At 48.6% G+C, this 9,299-nt stretch overlaps 1 long non-coding RNA gene across 1 annotated transcript; it reads left to right on the forward strand.

The window, feature by feature from the left end:
• Positions 1–3,992: 3,992 nt before the first annotated feature.
• Positions 3,993–5,617, forward strand: LOC136308618 (uncharacterized). Its single transcript, XR_010726137.1, has 3 exons — positions 3,993–4,137; positions 4,844–4,911; positions 5,204–5,617. It is a non-coding gene; the product is annotated as an uncharacterized lncRNA (long non-coding RNA).
• Positions 5,618–9,299: the final 3,682 nt, after the last annotated feature.

The raw sequence follows: 9,299 nt of genomic DNA on the forward strand, positions 1-9,299 counted from the left end.
CAAATGTGAACCTGCATGGGCCAGGCAGCTGTAGTAGTGGCCGTGGCTACTGGCTTTACACTGGTTATATACCCTTTGACCACATACAGGTTAGGGGGAACATGAGCATGACACAATCATCAACAAGATTATAACATTTGTCTAAGGAATTTTAAAAAAACCGTTTAGCCTGACCTGTGGTGGCACAGTGGATAAACACATTGACCTCAAATACTGAGGTTGCCTGACCAGGCGGTGGTGCAGTGGATAGAGCGTCAGACTGGGATGTGGAAAGACCCAGGTTCAAGACCCCAAGGCTGCCAGCTTGAGCGCGGGCTCATCTGGTTTGAGCAAGGCTCACCACCTTGGACCCAAGGTCGCTGGCTCAAGCAGGGGGTTACTCTGTCTGCTGAAGGCCCATGGTCAAGGCACATATGAGAAAGCAATCAATGAACAACTAAGTTGTCACAACGAAAAACTGATGATTGATGCTTCTCATCTCTCTCCGTTCCTGTCTTTCTATCCCTCTCTCTGACTCTCTCTGTCCCTGTAAAAAAAAAAAAAATGCTGAGATTGCCGGTTCGAAGCCCTGGGCTTGCCTGGTCAGGGCACATGTGGGAGTTGGTGCTTCCTGCTCCTCCCCTCTTCTCTCTCTCTCTCTCCTCTCTAAAAATGAATAAATAAAAATCTTTAAAAAAAAAATTAAAATTAAAAAAACGTTAAAACTGTAAGGTCAGCCTGACCAGGCAGTGCGCAATGGATAGAGCGTCGGACTGGGATGTGGAAGACCCAGGTTCGAGACACCGAGGTCTCCAGCTTGAGCACAGGCTCATCTGCTTTGAGCAAAAGCTCACCAGCATGGACCCAAGGTTGCTGGCTCGAGCAAGTGGTTACTCGTTCTGCTTAAGGCCCAGGGTCAAGGCACATATGAGAAAGCAATCAATGAACAACTAAGGTCTCACAACGAAAAACTGATGGTTGATGCTTCTCATCTCTCTCCGTTCCTGTCTGTCCCTATCTATCCCTCTCTCTGACTCTCTCTCTGTCTCTGTAAAAAATAAAATAAAATAAAAATAAAATCAGCAGATCTCCTTTAAAAACAAACAAAAAAAAAACCTGTAAGATCAATTGGCAATGTGGGAAGGTCACGTGAGGAACCAGACCAGTGAACTTTGGCGGAACTGCCCACACCCATGCGTGCCAAAAGAAACTTCCCAGAAGTCCTTTGGAAAAGAGCTGTCTGTCAACCAATGAAACTCCGCCATATCATATTAACTCAAACTCCTGGGCACTGGGGCTGGCTCTATGGCCTCTGTCTCAGGTGCTAGAATGGCACTGGTTGCAACAGAGCGATGCCCCAGATGGGCAGAGCATAGCCCCCTGGTGGACATGCCGGGTGAATCCCAGTTGGGCGCATGCGGGAGTCTGTCTGACTGCTTCCCCATTTCCAACTACAGAAAAATACAAAAACATAAATTTCCCCCACTTGGTTTTCTCCATGCGACTTCTCTGGCTGCTGTCCCCTGGACCAGAGAACCTCTTTGGGCGGGATGCGCTGTACTAAGTAAAGCTTTTGCTTATCCACACTTCATGGCTACACCCTTCCTTCTTCCTCGGCGGGGAAAAATACCTTACATTTGGTGTTGAAACTCAGGAATAGTTGAAGCCCGTTGGGGCCACTCCTCTCCCCTTCCCTTCTGAGGAAGAACCAGAATCTCCAACTTTCCACCCACTTCGGCACATGGTGCAGTAAGTCCCCTTCCTCCAGCCTCCCCTCAGTTCTTTCTGCTGAGACTCCCTCTCTATAATCACAGCTGAATCAGGGACTTCTTCTTCTTCTTCTTTTTTTTTTTTTTTACAAAGACAGAGAGTCAGAGAGAGGGATAGACATAGACAGACAGACAGGAACAGAGAGATGAGAAGCATCAATCATTAGTTTTTCATTGTGCATTGCAACACCTTAGTTGTTCATTGATTGCTCTCTCATATGTGCCTGACCATGGGCCTTCAGCAGACCAAGCAACCCCTTGCTCGAGCCAGTGACCCCGAGTCCAAGCCGGTGAGCTTTTGCTCAAACCAGATGAGCCTGTGCTCAAGCCAGCGACCTTGGGGTCTCGAACCTGGGTCCTCCTCATCCCAGTCTGACGCTCTATCCACTGCACCACCTCTCTATCCACTGCGCCACCTCCTGGTCAGGCCGTGAGGGATCTCTTTTCCGTTCTGAGTGCATATGTGCCCGTGGAGATGTCCCGGTCACATCCACTTTACCTAACCATCTAGTGGCCAGAGCTTGAGTTGCAGGATGCCAATCCTCATCTCTGATCACTCCGAGGACTCAGGGCAGCCATGGGAGGCACAGGAATCTAAACCTGACTCAAAAACACTCCTGGATGCCTTATCCGAAATCTCTTCCTCCCTAAAGAAGAAGAAACTGTTCTTCTTCTCCACTGTGGCCAGGCCACAAAATCCACTGGATAATTGGACCAGGTGGCCTCCTGAAAGGACTTTCAGTTTTAACATCCTCACCAATTTAACTATTGTCAAAGAACTAGGAACTGGTTGGAGATCCCTAACATTCAGGGTTTCTAGTATTTGCTCTCCTGTTCTATGGCGCAGGCTCTTTTTGGCCAGAGAAACCTCACCTAAACACTCCACTTCTAATCTTGCCTCCTTTGCCAACCCCTAACTCTCTCCCCCTCCTGCCTGACCCCCAGGGGCACCCCTCTCTTGGGACCCCTCTCTGGTCCTTCTACGGACCTCTTCCGTTCGAGTCTTTTCCCTCCAGGAGCCCCCCTGCTCTCCCTTCTCAGGATCCTGTTTCTCATTCACCTGCAAATACCAGTCCCTCTTTCTCTTCCCCTGCTGGCCAGGGGCCCCTTCCTTCTCCACTGTGCCTTTATGCCCCTCCTCCATCAGGCCACCCTCCACTGATCATTGGCTCTCACGCCAGTTTGCAGGGCTCCTGACCCCACCGTCCAACCCTGATCTTCTTGCAGGAAGGCCTGGCCCTCTCCTGCCTCTATCTCCAGCATTTACAGCTGAATCTGGGTGCCGGGCTCCCCAGGAGCGCCCTCCTCTTATTCTCAACCCCCAAACCCTAAACCTATTCAAAACCTGTGAACATGGCATTTAAAGTTTTTAATGGTCATGGCTAGTAGAAAATGGCCAGGCCCGCATGTAGCAGAAGGTAACTCTCCAAACTCAGGCTCTTGTGGCAGCCCTGAGGCCGGCAGAGAAACAGGGTCAAGGCACAGGAGTTGCCTGACACAGGTCTGGGCCGCAAAGAGGAACCCCACCTGGAGCTTGCTTTAAATGTGACAAGCAGCCTGACCAGGTGGTGGCACAGTGGATAGACTGTCGGACTGGGATGCGGAGAACCCAGGTTCAAGACCCCGAGGTCACCAGCTTGAGCGCGGGCTCATCTGGCTTGAGCAAAAAGCTCACCAGCCTGGCCTGACCTGTGGTGGCGCAGTGGATAAAGCGTCGACCTGGAAATGCTGAGGTCATCGGTTTGAAACCCTGGGCTTGCCTGGTCAAGGCACATATGGGAGTTGATGCTTCCAGCTCCTTCCCCCTTCTCTCTCTCTGTCTCCTCTCTAAAAATGAATAAATAAAATTTAAAAAGTAGTTTTTAAAAAAAAGCTCACCAGCCTGGACCCAAAGTCGCTGGCTCAAACAAGGGGTTACTTGGTCTGCTGAAGGCTTACAGTCAAGGCACATATGAGAAAGTAATCAATAAACAACTAAAGTGTCGCATTGAAAAACTGATGATTGATGCTTCTCATCTCTCTCTGTTCCTGTCTATCTGTCCCTGTCTATCCCTCTCTCTGACTCTGTAATAAATAAATAAATAAATAAATACATACATACATACATACATACAAATAAATGTGGCAAGCAGGGTCACTGGGCCCAACAGTGCCCCTGCCTGCCCAGCCGCCCACTGAGCCCTGCCCTCACTGCAAGGAGCCCAGTCACTGTCAGAACAATTGCCCCTTTTGGGCAACAGGCTTTTCCTCAGCGCGTATATGTGGAGGACAAGCTATCCAAATGGGACGACAAGCCAGCCCGGAGGGCCCATTGCTCGAACTTCTTGGTCTCATGGACGACTGACACAGCCCGGACTTGAAGACCCCCATCACCCTCACCAAGCCCCAGGTAATGCTACAAGAGCAGGTAAGTCCATCTCATTTCTGGTAGACATGGGGGCTACCTTCTCTGTTTTGCCATCACACTCTGGACCTCCAGTTCCCTCACAGGTCTCAGTTATAGGAGTGGATTGGACCCTTTCTTTTACCCTTCGTACGCCACCCCTGACATGCAGTTTGGATGGAATCCCCTTTTTTTACTCCTTCTTAGTTATGCCATCATGCCCTGAACCCCTCCTAGGTTGGGACATTCTACACAGTCTCAGAGCCACTATCCAGCTTACAACATCTTCCTCACTACCAAGGGCTACCCTATAATCAATTCCACCTTGCCTGACCAGGCAGTGGCACAGTGGATAGAGGGTCGGACTGGGATGCGAAGGACCCAGGTTTGAGAGACCCTGAGGTCGCCAGCTTGAGCACGGGCTCCTCTGGTTTGAGCAAAGCTCACCAGCTTGGACCTAAGGTCGTTGGCTTAAGCAAGGGGTTACTCGGTCTGCTGAAGGCCCATGGTCAAGGCACATATGAGAAAGCAATCAATGAACAACTAAGATGTTGCAATGAAAAACTAATGATTGATGCTTCTCATCTCTCTCTGTTCCTGTCTGTCTGTCCCTATCTATCCCTCTCTCTGTCTCTGTAAAAAAATAAAAAAAAATTTTAAAAAGTAAAAAAAAAATACTACCTTCATTTCTAACCATGTCTCTCGGCTCAAGCTTGCCCCTATGCAGGACCGCTGGCAGTTGGAACCACTGGACCCTACCCATCTCCAGCTAACCAAAAGGTTGGGCCCTGCAGATCCCCCTGTTGCTCTAGTCCCTCCCACCGGGAACTTGCCGCCAGAATGAGCTAAAGCAGGGAGCACTGTTGTTCCATGAGAGTGGCCCGACAGAAGAAAACCTCAATCTCCTCAACTGTCTACGAGAGAAACTGAGCAAGAATCTCTCCTCCTACGACCCACTTAACTCCTGGTGGCAGCCACCCATCCTCACCTGGGTTGCCCCTATCCTAAATCCTCTTCTAATTATCAGCATAATACTCATATTTACTACTCTTTTTAAAAAAAATTCTTACAGGACCGCATCCACAAAGTTTCTTGAGTCATGGTCAAACAGCGACTCCCCTCAAAGCCACCACCTTCTGACCTTTCCTTCCCATGGAGCCCCTAACCAGCAAGAAGTAGCCAGACGAATAGCGGCACCCCTATCTAACATAAAAGGTCAGAATGTAAGGTCAGTGGACAATGGGGGAAGGCCACGTGAGGAACCAGACCAGTGAACTTTGGCTGAACTGCCCACACCCATGTGGGCCAAAAGTAACCTCCCAGAAGTCCCTTGGAAAAGTGCAACTGTTTGTCAGCCAATGAAATTCTGCTATGTCATATTAACTCAACTGCCCTAACAACCCTTTAAATTTCCCCCACTTGGTTTTCTCCATGCGTCTTCTCTGGCCTCTGTCCCCCAGACCAGAGAGAACCTCTTTGGGCGGGATGCGCTGTACTAAATAAAGCTTTTGCTTATCCACACTTTGTGGCTATGCCCTTCCTTCTTCCTTGATGGGGAAAAATACCTTATAAAACTTTCAAGGTAGCCCTGGCCAGATAGCTTGGTTAATGGGAGCATCATTATGAAGCACAGAGGTTGCTGGTTGGATTCCTGGTCAGGTCACATACAGGAATAGATTGATGTTTCTGTCCCTCCCTCTCTCTCCTTTCCTCTCTCTAAAATTAATAAAATAAACATTAAAAAAAATAAACTTTCAAGGTAATACAATCAAAGACATTCGCAAATCTTTTAGTGTCTCTCCTCCTTTGCCTAGAGGTACATGTTAATCTCAGGATTCCAGGAAGGGAAGGTGAGCTAAAATCAGTGTAGGGTGGTATGTAAATTTTGTCTTTTATTGAAAGGGGAAGGAAGCTCTTCAGATAAACTTAATTCTTTCAGAGAACTAGAACCAAATGACCCAGTTGTCCTTGTAAATCAGGGGACTTTCATATCCTTCTCCCTCCATGTAAGGCCAGAAGCCAGGGCCAGGGCCAGGGCCACCACCATCACAGCAGCCCAGCCCATGCAGGTTCGCATTGGATTTGGACAGTCGGCAAAGAAACAATGGAGCCAAAAACTGATAGGCCATTTTCTTTAATTCTAGCTTGCACCCGGCGGGCAAGTAAAAATACACACTGGGCTCCAAAGCCACTCACATTCAGTGCTCACAAAGCCACTGACTTATCCGAGTTTCCTAGAATCAAAGGTTTCTAGCTCACCAGCCTTATTCTCCTCAGTTCCCCATCTCCTTCCTTCTCCAGCGTCAAACTGCAAAAACTGGCCTCTCACTCAATACTCCACCATCTTGGCTGCTTCTCCTGGCCTCCTTCACGTGGCCTCCTTCCACTGCTCTCTCATGCTAATCATCCCAGGAACCAAGAGCCAAGTCCCATTCTGCCCCCATTTTGTAGTGTAGCTTCACAACCTTTAATCCAATATACAAAATAGGGAAGTCTCTAATACAAAGTCACTTCTCTGAGGCATGATTGGATTGTACCGCCCCACATCAAAAAGGGTGGGAAAGGCTTAATCCCAAAACCAAGCCCCAGGCTACAACAATCCTGCCTGCCCCCAACACACATTAATCTCACCTGGGCGACGGCCTCCTTGTGTCATCTTTAACAAAGTGAGCATAATACATTTTATCTGCCCAACACTCCATTTTCCAAAGAAAGGACAGGACAGAAAGCCTGACTTTTCCTTTTAAAATGGTGTTGGGCAGATAAAATATATTATGCTCACTTTGTTAAAGATGGCACTGCCCACATGGAAGCCTGTCGCCCAGGTGATATTAATGTGTGTTGGGGGTGGGCTGTGGGCAGGCAGGATCCTTGTAGCCTGGGGCTTGGTTTTAGGACTAAGCCTTTCCCACCCTTTTTTACTAAGATCTTTTTTTATTTATTTTTATTTTTTTAAATTTTTTTAGAGATACAGCGAGAGGGATAGATAGGGACAGACAGACAGGAATGGAGAGAGATGAGAAGCATCAATCATCATTTTTCGTTATGACACCTTAGTTGTTCATTGATTGCTTTCTCATATGTGCCTTGACCATGGGCCTTCAGCAGACCGAGTAACCCTTTGCTCGAGCCAGCGATCTTGGGTCCAAGCTAGTGAGCTTTGCCCAAACCAGATGAGCCCGCGCTTAAGCTGGCGACCTCAGGGTCTCAAACCTGGATCCTCCGCATCCCAGTCTGACGCTCTATCCACTGCTCCACTGCCTGGTCAGGCCTTTCCCACCTGTTGGGCAGATAAAATATATTATGCTCATTTTGTTAAAGATGACGCTGCCTACGTGAGGCCATCACCCAGGTGATATTGATGAGTGTTGGTGATCGTTGTAGCCTGGGGCTTGGTTTTGGCATTAAGCCTTTCCCACCCTTTTTGATGTGGGGTGGTACAATCCCATCATGCCCCAGATAAGTGACTTTGTATTAGAGACTTCCCTATTTTGTATATTGGATTAAGGGTTGTGAAGCTACACTATAAAATAGAGGCAGAACAGGAGCTTGCTCTTGGTTCCTAGGATGATTAGCATGAGAGAGCAGAGGGAGCAGAGCAGAGAGCAGAAAGAGGCCATGTGGCCAGGGGAAGCAGCCAAGATGGTGGAGTGCTGAGTGAGATGCCAGTTTGTGCAGAGTTTGTATCAGGGATAAGGAAGGAGATGGGGAATTGAGGAGAATAAGGCTGGTGAGCTAGAAACCTTTGATTCTAGGAAACTCGGATAAGTCAGTGGCTTTGTGAGCACTGAATGTGAGTGGGTTTTGGAGCCCAGTGTATGTTTTTTGCTTGCCCACCAGATACAAGCTAGGATTAAAGACTATGGCCCACCAGTTTGTGGCTCCATTGTTTCTTTACCGACTGTCCGAATCCAATGCGAACCTGCATGGGCCGGGCAGCTGCTTTGATAGTGGTAGCCCTGGCTACTGGCTATACACCACCCTTTTTGATGTGGGGTGGTACAATCCATTATGCCTCAGATAAGTGACTTTGTATTAGACTTCCCTATTTTGTATATTGGATTAAAGGTTTTGATTTCTACACTTTAAAATGGGGGCAGAGCCTGACCTGTGGTGGCGCAGTGGATAAAGCATCGACCTGGAAATGCTGAGGTCGCCGGTTCGAAACCCTGGGCTTGCCTGGTCAAGGCACATATGGGAGTTGATGCTTCCAGCTCCTCCCCCTTCTCTCTCTCTGTCTCTCCTCTCTCTCTCTTCCTCTGTCTCTCCCTCTCTTCTCTAAAATGAATAAATAAAATTAAATTAAAATGGGGGCAGAACGGGAGCTTGCTCTCTTGGTTCCTGAGATTATCATTAGAGGAGAGAACAGAGAGGAGAGCAGAAAAAGGCCACGTGGAGGAGGCCAGGAGAAGCAGCCAAGATGGTGGAGTGTTGAGTGAGAAGCCAGTTTGTGCAGGGAGAAGGAAGGAGATGGGGAACAGAAGTGAATAAATCTGGTGAGCTAGAAACCTTTGATTCTAGGAAACTTGGATAAGTCAGTAGCTTTGTGAACACTGGTGTGATTGGGTTTTGGAGCCCAGTATGTATTTTTTTTATATTTTTATTTTATTTATTCATTTTTAGAGAGGAGAAAGAGGGAGAGAGAGAGACAGAGAGAGAGGGGAGAGAGAGACACAGAGAGAGAGAAGGGGGAGGAGCTGGAAGCATCAACTCCCATATGTGCCTTGACTAGGCAAGCCCAGGGTTTTGAACCAGTGACCTCAGCATTTCCAGGTCGATGCTTTATCCACTGCGCCACCACAGGTCAGGCCCAGTATGTATTTTTACTTGCCTGCCGGGTGCAAGCTAGGATTAAAGATGATGGCCCATCAGTTTTTGACTTCGTTGTTTCTTTTTCTTTCTTTTTTTTTTTTTAATTTTTCTGAAGCTGGAAACGGGGAGAGACAGTCAGACAGACTCCCACATGCGCCCAACCGGGATCCACCCGGCACACCCACCAGGGGGCGATGCTCTGCCCCTCCGGGGCGTCGCTCTGTTGCAACCAGAGCCACTCTAGCACCTGGGGCAGAGGCCAAGGAGCCATCCCCAGCGCCTGGGCCATCTTTGCTCCAATGGAGCCTCGGCTGCAGGAGGGGAAGAGAGAGACAGAGAGGAAGGAGAGGGGGAGG

Source organism: Saccopteryx bilineata, chromosome 6, assembly GCF_036850765.1.
Source record: "Saccopteryx bilineata isolate mSacBil1 chromosome 6, mSacBil1_pri_phased_curated, whole genome shotgun sequence".
Classification (NCBI taxonomy): domain Eukaryota; kingdom Metazoa; phylum Chordata; class Mammalia; order Chiroptera; family Emballonuridae; genus Saccopteryx; species Saccopteryx bilineata.